At 47.9% G+C, this 9,026-nt stretch overlaps 1 long non-coding RNA gene across 1 annotated transcript; it reads left to right on the plus strand.

The window, feature by feature from the left end:
- The first annotated feature begins 624 nt into the window (after positions 1-624).
- On the plus strand, positions 625-8,522 carry LOC129736944 (uncharacterized). Its single transcript, XR_008734188.1, has 3 exons — positions 625-864; positions 7,314-7,540; positions 8,377-8,522. It is a non-coding gene; the product is annotated as an uncharacterized LOC129736944 (long non-coding RNA).
- Positions 8,523-9,026: the final 504 nt, after the last annotated feature.

The raw sequence follows: 9,026 nt of genomic DNA on the forward strand, positions 1-9,026 counted from the left end.
GCCCCTCCGTCAGGGACAGCCGGCGGCTGGAGCCGGTGGCCGCCCCCCGGCGCCGCGGTGCGCTCGCTGCGGGGTGCGCCGGCGGGGCCGCTGTGCCCGGGCCGCAGAGCCCGCACGGCAGCCGGGGAGGGCTCCGCCGTCCCCCCCCGCCCTGCCCGGGGGCGGCTGCGGGAGCGGCGCGGGCGAGCCGGGGGAGCTGCGGGTGACGGGCGCCCCCCGAGCGGCTGCGGAGGACGGGCACGACCGCGGCAGAGGCCGCGAGTGCGGCGTGAAGGTGCCGGTCAGCCGGAGCCGCCTCCCGTGGGGGGCCCGGGCTCACTGCTGGGTCTCCGCGCGGTCGGGGCTGTCGCTGCCGAGGTTCGAGACGTTTCGCCGCCGCCCCTCGCCCCGACACGCTCCTGCGACGGCGGCGCTGGCCGTGCCCGGCTCGGGGCAGGCGTTGGCCAGCCGGAGAGCGGACCCCTTCTCCGGGAGAGGCCGGAGCGAGGCGGCGAGCGCCGGGGAGCGCGCAGGGAAGGGAGCGGGCAGCCCTGCGCAGGGGGCGAACCCGGGGGCTGCGCCGCGGCTCCGCACTCGCGGCTCCGCCTCAGCCGCCGGCAGCACCCGCAGAGGCGCCCCCGGCCCCGCACCGCGCCGCGCCGCAGGCAGCCCCCGGCGCCCCGGGAAGCGTTGCGGACCGACGGCTTGCACGTAGGTGGTCAGCAGAAGGCAGCTCTGCGCCTTAAGTGGCGACGTAGAGAAAAGATGTGAGGGCCTGCAGCGAAGCACAGCAGAGGGTCCGGAGGACAGCGTGTGTTGCAGGCGCTTGGCAGCACACGGCCTCGGGAGAGGGAACAGACGCCATGGGTCAAGCTGGGGCATAAGGTAAGCTCAGGGAGAACCAATTGGGTAATGAGACCAAACAGAAATTACTTGAACTGTGCATGAACACTTGAGTGAAAGTAAAGACCGCTGTGCCTTTAAATGGGGACGAGGCTCGTAAGACCCAGTGAGGATTAAGTGTGACTAAAGGTCATTGTAAACGGTTTTTCCAGGTGTATAAAGTATTTTCCTGTTGCAAAGAGCTGTGCTAGCTTTGTGGGTTTGCCCCCCAGCTCCCGTCCCCGCAGACACGCGTACCTGGTCCCTCGGCCGTGCAGGTGCTCGATCCGTTGCACGTCGGGCGATGGGATCCGGCCGTTGGACGGCAGCATCAGGTCCCGAGGAGACGGTCGCTGCCAGCCCCGGCCGGCCTCGGTGCTCGGAGGGGCTGCACGACGTCCCGGTGCGACAGCGGCCCTTCCCGGGGCTCGCCCCCCGTCTGGGTGCGAGGGGGGTGGCGGCCCGGCGGGTGGCGGGCCTGCCGGGGTGGGAGATGCGGCTCCAGGTGCTTTGGCCGCCGGCCCGGACGGTGCTTTCGCCTCTCGTTACGCGTTCGGGGGAGGCAGGAGGGTCGCCGTTACCGTCAGCGAGCCCGTGCTGCCGCCGCTGCCCGGCGTCGGGGCTGTGTGGCATCCCGGGGTGGCGGGGAGCGGAGCGATGCGCCTCGTCCTTGCAGGGTGCTGAGCTGCCCTTCCCCGGGGCCAGGGCTCGCTGCCGCTTCCAGCTGCACAGGATTTGGTCCCGCAGCCTCAGGGTGAGGGCTGGATTTTCGCGAAACGAGGAGGAACTGCTGGCACCTTCTGTACTAACGGTCGGCTTGATTTCTTGCTGTGCTTTTCATACATTTTTAATAGCCAGGTGGAGTACAAATTGTAAAGGAAACTTCATACACAGAGTTTTAAAGTTTGAAGAGAGATTATTCACCCTCTAGCTGTCGTGAGGTTTCACCTCTCCTTCCTGGCAGGACTGATCTTCCAGTTAGAAGTGAAACAAGGTCAAACGGTTAAAAAAAAAGGTTTGCTTCTGTCAGGGCGAATCTAAATCAATCAAATTCCCGGGCACCAAAGTGTGTTGTGTAACAAATGTGAGTGCAAAGGTAAGCACGTAGCTACAGGTAGCAGAAGAGCATGTACGAGAGAAGTTGTGGGTCTTCTCTCTAAGTTCTAACACCTTGCTCTTTGCGCTGTTCTGCAAATTTGCCTGGATTTTAAGTATGGACAGAAGAGGGAGAGAATGAACATGTGCATTTGATTTGCTTAATAGAAAATACCTTGGCAGAAACACATGCTTGTGCTGTGTATTCTGTTGGAGTTTGGCTTTTTAAAATACTCACATGTTCTGTCTAATGAAAAGCTGATAGTATCTCCCATTCACCTAAGAATATGTTCAAACATAGCTTGAGATATGCTGCTAATCACGTTAAGAAAAATGGATAGCTTAATATCAAACTAGCTAAAGTGCAGTCACTGGGGGATATCTTGGTGCTTGTAAACTTTAAATTAAAGAGTGCTACGAGGCTGGATTACCTGATAACCAGTACAATTGAAACAGCAGTATAAACCCTGTTTTTTGACGGAAGACTGTAGGTAATTTTGAACAGTGTAGAATCATAGAATCATTTAGGTTGGAAAAGTCCTTTAAGATCATTGAGTCCAAGCATTAACCTAACACTGCCAAGTCCACCACTAAACTGTGTCCCTGAGCACCACATCTACATATATTTGAAATGCCTCCAGGGATGGTGAGGCCACCCTGAAACTTGCCTGGGCAGCTGGTTCCAGTCCTTGACAACCCTTTCAGTGAAGAATTTTTTCCTAATGTCCAATCTAAAACCCCCCTGGGGCAACTTGGGGCCATTTCCTCTTGTCCTATCCCTTGTATCCTTGTTGGATCTGGTAGAAATGATCCCCAAATGGCAGTGTGTGAAGGATTAATTTAAATTCCAGATTCCCGTTGCCTGGCATTAGCAAAAATAAAGCTTTTGTGTTATTTCTCTTAACAGTTAAAAATTAGATGCAGGAAAAATAAAGAGAAACACTTAAGTTCTGAATTTTTTTTCCCCCCTCCATTTACGTTTTGGTAAAACAGAACTAATTTGCTCTCCTATCTGCTGTGCATCCTGCTGCTGAACTAATCTTTTCTATGCCCTAGATTGTTATTAGCTTTGTTTGCTTATTACTGAAAGATTTACTTTCTAGGACTCCTTTTAATTCCATTTGTTACTACGCTGCCTTTTGTCTTAAATGTTATTTTTTTGTAGTGTCCTTTAAAAGATTCTTGGCTTTTTCTAACCTGGGACAAATTTATAGTAGCCTGGTCAAGTTTTCCTAATCATTAATGATCTTCCCAGCAGGATATGTTCTTTGTCTTCTTCCTAACATGATTCAGGACGCATTCTGTTTTAAAGTGCCCTTACCCTTGAACCATTGTGCTGGGATTTAGTGTATTAACCCAAACTCTGGTAGATTTTTCTTGAGGCTTTTCTCTGTCACTTTGCACAGCACTCATAAGATACCTGCTGTCAAAGTGCTTGCATTTTAGTAATAACACCTTGGCATTGTTAAAGTAAGTATGTTTAAATTTTCCTTTGGCCGACTCATCTGTTTTTAATTCCTTAAATATTCAGATTTCTTCTGAAACAGGTCGAGGAAAGGAGCACTTGTTCTTTACAGATGATGAAATAGCAGAAATAAATGTGTAAATAGGCATGACCATTAGGGGTGTTTCTATGGGTGTGTCTGCTATGCCCAGAATGGTGTAAGAACAGTTACCGGCTTTGCAAATTTGGCTGTATGACCATATCACTATGTTTAGAGGTGCAGGCGTCAATAGATGCAAGTGTTTTCACAGAATTAAGAAAACCATCTTGTCCATGCAGTCCAGCCATAAATGATGCACAGAACAAAAAATGATAGAAAAAAAAAATGTCTTTTCAGACCCATATGAGTAAATAGAGTATTCTGTGCTGTCCTGTACACGCATGTGTGTACATGTATTCGCAGCCAGTGAGTCACGGCTCCTAAGCCTGATTTAAAAACTGAATGAGTTCATTATAATCCCCCCCCCAAAAAAAAATATCTGAGGAATCAATCTAATCTGCTTTACTAAATGAACATGTGAAAGTGCTTACTAGGGATAAACCTGGGGACTCTACATATTTCTCTCTTTTTCCTCCAACAGAATGAAAACACCTTTGAGACAATAAAGGAGTTGGAAGAGGAGCCAGTGTGTCCCATTCAGTATTCTCTGTGTATCTGCGTGCACCGCTTCCCCTGTTTGGTTTCTGATCTAGAGGGGAAGGACAGGGAGGGTGTAAGGACATTGCAACTCTCAGAGAGAAGATAGGCTTTTGTGCTGGCTTCAGCCAGTTCTGAGCTCTTCGGGGCTTAAATCTCCCCAGAATGGGTGTTATGTTGAGTTCGTCTACTCCGGGGCAAATGGAGAGGAGGAGGGGCGCCTGGAGGGAGGACCACTGGCGCAGGGGACACCCTGAGCATCAGACGCTGTTGGAACCACTGATGACTAGAGCTGTGACCAGGGGGGACCTCTCAGATTTCTCTGCATGGGGTACCCCAGTTGCTGGGACATACATTAAGCAGAGATTGTGCCGTGTGGTGGGAGGGTGACTTGGTTTGCAAAGGGGGAGCTCAGGCCAAGCCCCTGCAAGGCAGGTAGAACTGCAGATCCTCCCTGTGCTTCGTGTTCACCTTGCCTATGGCAACCTGCCGCAGAGAAGCTGAGCACAGCCCTTTGCTGACGCCCAGCAGCTTGTGCTCCCTGCTGTGCCCCTCTGAAATATTTTGGTTGATCGTCATTTCATGGCGAGCTCTATTGTCCCCACAGCCAGGGCTACTGCAGCAGTAGCAAACCAGGGCTTCTAGTTACTCCCGGACGCCTGCCTTCCTGCCCCCTCTGCATCTCCCCAGCTCACGGAGGAGGGGTTGCCAGTGGTGCCTTCTCCAGGCAGGGCACATCTGCAGCTTCCCATTGAATACCCTCCTTTCCTTTGAAAGCCCTGCCTCTTTCTGGCGGGTGGGGTTTGCTCATTTCCGTGAGCGCTTTTACAGGTGGTGGTGACATGGGAAGGAAAGGGACATACAGTGCTGGAGGTAAAGAGCCGCTCTGCTTCTGTTTACACCGTGTTTGTACAGCTGAGGTGGATACAAATCACGGGTGGCTTTGCTGGAGAACTTTGCCAGGGATCTAACTGACCGCCTGTTTGGGAGTCCCAGAGCAGCACGTTCGGTAACAGGACATCGCTGCGCTGCCTGCCCTTGCCGTTGCTCTTGTGCATGCGGCAGTAAACACCTCCTCTGCACAAAACTGAGTCCGGGTAGAGTTCATGGAGACAGTGTTGGTAAGAATCCCAGGTGCTGCAGAAAAGCAGTCTGAGGTCTCAGCTGAGCTGTACTGCTTCAGAAGGGAGATTAGCCATAGATGCGTACGTGCTTTCTTTCTCAAAGTGGGGAAGGATGGTGTGGGATAGTCCTTTGCTCGGTGGTCCTGTGGGCATGTGCACTGGAGAGGAGCCATCACAGGCCACCTCTTCTTGAGCAAGCCACCACTGTGGGAGGCACTGAGATGCTCAGCAGAGGCAGTTTAGGAGCGACAGGGGTGGCTGGTGATCTGTCCCGCTGCTTGGAGGTAATCCCCTCCATACAACCCTGAGATGCAACGTACCCAGCTAGAAGGAATCCCAGTAGAGATGGACAAAAAGATGAACACGTGCAGGTATTGCTCCCCAGCAACATGCGAAAAAATTCATCAGCAGTACATATCCTGGCATGTATCCGTTCATATGGAAGGTGGATATTTATGGTTTTTAGTGTAAGTCAAAAGTTGTTGGACAGTCTGTTTTGCCTTGGAACGAAACTATAAAATTAAATTTCGCAAAGCAACCCGTGTTTCAAATCCGTGGACAAGGTGAAATGCCATGTGCATGAGAGCGTTTCTCGTCAGCGCGGATCTTTGCTGTCTCTAAGGCAGTGCAGGCTGGGGCTGTGGGTGCTACTGGAGATATGCAGCCCGCCTGCACTGCAGGAAGGTCATTCTGGTCTGACTGTCAGATGGAGCTGTATGTTGTGCAGTATTGTACGTGTTGTGCCAAGCTTTCTGCAGGTAAAGAAAGAAGCAGTCATGTTATTTGACAACAGCAATCACAGGTGATTCTATGAAGAAATTCAGGGAAAATCTGTGGTGTATGTGATTTTGACTATTAGTAATGTGTCATCAATTTAAAAATAACCAGTGCAGTTAAAGAGCATGGGTGTTGGTCAGAAATGCCTGGTTTCTCATGTGTAAATTCACCAAGTCAGACGCACTGATGCAAGTGCCTGGATGAATCGGTAAAACAGGGCTGGGCTAGCCAGGGCGGGCACGGGCAGCGTGTGCAGCATGTAGTGGTTTAGGCAATAGCTCTAATTCAGAGTTATGATGGAGGTGCTGAACGTGCTTGGTTTTGAAAGCACACAGTCTTCGTTAGCTTCAATGGAAACTGCAGGATTCTGCTGTCCAAATCAATGAAACTGTGAGATACAATCCACTGTTCAGGAAAGTCAGAACATGTTTTTAAGGAGGTCTCTGTTGGGAGGTAAAACCGCTGCTGAAGCAATAGCAGCGATGGAGCGTGTGTAAAAGAGCCTGGGGAGACCCGCAGCCTTCTGGAGCCAGGCAGAATATTTCCTCTTCACTTGAGCTATTCCTCATGAAGGGAAGATGCTTCCTACAAACCGGGTTTTGTTCTAATGGAAATAGGTGACTGGTGAATAAAGAGGGCAGTGGAGAGTTGTCTTTTTCCCCATTTTTGGAAAACGGAATGCATTATTGTTCCAGTTTAACAGTAGGTGGCATTCGGTTCCAGTGCAAGTAGTTATCACTTCATTCCCTTAAAAAGAAATCCATACAATTCTATCGGTTCTGATTCTGAATCAAAGAATGAAAATAGCTTCTGAACAGGGTCTTGACTAATAATTCATGTGCTGTGATATCTGCATGGTGTGTCTTCATTGCCTTTCACTAAAATTCCTCTTTCCTGTGAAACCAGTTGTGTTTGTGGGTTTGGGATCTTTTTTTCTTTCCTCCCCTTGTTCAGGGAGCAGTAGCCCAGCACAGTTCCACTTGATTTTTTTCTGGTGGTGTTACAACTAACATTGTGCAGTCCTCCTAACTCTTTGTCCATCAGTAATGCTTTCACTTTTTTTGTTGTTCATGTTTTAAGATACTGTTTTCTTTCTAAGGGCTGTATTTTTGTTATGTCTTGCATCATGAGTGAATTCAAAGTACTTTCAATGGCGTAATACATTTTGTAGTGTAATTTTGTGAAAATGCTTCTCTATGAATTAAAAAAAATATTTCATTTTAGATTATTTCAGGGGTAAACCCTGAATTAATCAATCTTGGATGTGGAGTTTCTGTCTTCTAGAAATACATGAAGCTTAACTTTGTTTTTATAGGTTGAGAACGAAAAAAGCAAACAAAGATGTTCAAAAGTGCAGGCCGTGGCAAAACAGGAATGTGTGGATAAATTAAATAACATCACTAATCGGCAAATGAAACAAAAGATTACTGTAAGGAAGAATGACTGTTTGAAAATGGAGAATGAAAACACGATAGAAGAAAAAGACAAAAAGAGTTTTTCATCTGGGGAGAGCTCAAAATTGATTAAAATGCCAATGAAATGGTAAGCTAAGGAAATAATCTCTAATTCTTATTTGTAGTACTATGTAAGTGTCTTAGGTTTTCTAATACTGTAGTAGTTGAAGTAGTTTCCTCAGTGGTGAAAGCCATAGTGAGTAGTCCACTGCTTCTCAAAAAATGAAGAAAATTTCTTTTTAGAAAACACGAAGTGCATGATGGAGGTTCAAATTTATTGCCTGCTCTAAAAAAAGAAAAGGGGAAAAAAAAAGTAAACCCCCACCCAAATTCCTGTGATTTCCTTGTCAATACTGAGGCAAAATGCATCTTCAAAACCAGAACTGAAGACTAGAAAAAGCAGTTATTTTTGTAGGAAATGGCCACCTAGAAAAGAAAAGTAGGAACTTGCGGTTTGCTACTACTCCCTTTTTTAGGTGATTTTAGTGATCTCTGTGCAGTTGGTGTTTTCATTAAGTTAATATGCCCTTTGTCAGGAAAAGATGATAGTATCAAACCAATCTCAAAAGTCTAAAGAAGGCACACATATTTTAATGTAAACCTAAGCAGGAGTTTTTTCCTGTCTGTTCTTCAAAGATGAAGAACCTCTCTGCTCTAGATGCTTTCTGTACTGTGGCTATTTGGATATAGTCCAGCTTAACCTGGATCTAGCTCAGATTCCATGTGTCCCCCTGACTCCTAGGGCAAGGATTTTAAATACTTGGGTATCTTTCATGATCATTGCAGTCAGGTCTGTGATTTTATCATAGATATTTGTTGTCTCAGTTGTTTCTGGACATCATCTTAAGTATATCTGTTTCACAGAAATATTTTTTGCAAACCTACTCACTTGGTGATTTTTTTCTTTCTTTCTGTTTAATGCAGTAAAATTGCCCTGAATGCCAAAGTTGCAAACAAAAGTAAAAGACAGCCTTCAAAGCAGAGGGCTCATCAGCAGATGAGCTCTTCCAGTGGCAATCATGGTCAAGTACCGGATGATAGCACTTCCAGTGAAACATCTGAGGATGAAGGAAGGTATGCATATAAGGAATGTTACAAATACAACTTACTGATAAAAATTGACCTGAGAGCTGGAGGCAAGTTTGGGGTTTTGTTGTGTTTCAGTTTTTTTGGCAAATATGATGCATATGAAGATTCTTGTTCTTTCGTGTGACCACACTACCTGATGCGCTTTGTGTTGACAAACACTTCTTTTTTGTTTAGAGTGCCTTGAGCATGCTGGCCAAGTTAACGATAAGGTCACGTGCACAAATTCTGATTAATTACATGAGTGTGTGCACAGGCATAGAAGTATTTCATGTGTTTAAAAAGGGTGAGGTATCTCAGGTTTTTGCACTGCAGGTATCTCAGGATTTTTTGCCCTGCTTCTCGCTCCACCTTTTCTCTTGCAGCTGTGTACCCTCCTGACTTCTTGCCCACCCTGAACTTACTTGTGTGGGTTGTGGCAAAGTGAGAAAGAGAAGTTGTTGACGCTGTTCAGCCCTAGGTAAAAATCTGGTGTGTTATCAACACTG

The sequence above is a fragment of the Falco cherrug genome, chromosome 10 (assembly GCF_023634085.1).
Source record: "Falco cherrug isolate bFalChe1 chromosome 10, bFalChe1.pri, whole genome shotgun sequence".
NCBI lineage: Eukaryota > Metazoa > Chordata > Aves > Falconiformes > Falconidae > Falco > Falco cherrug.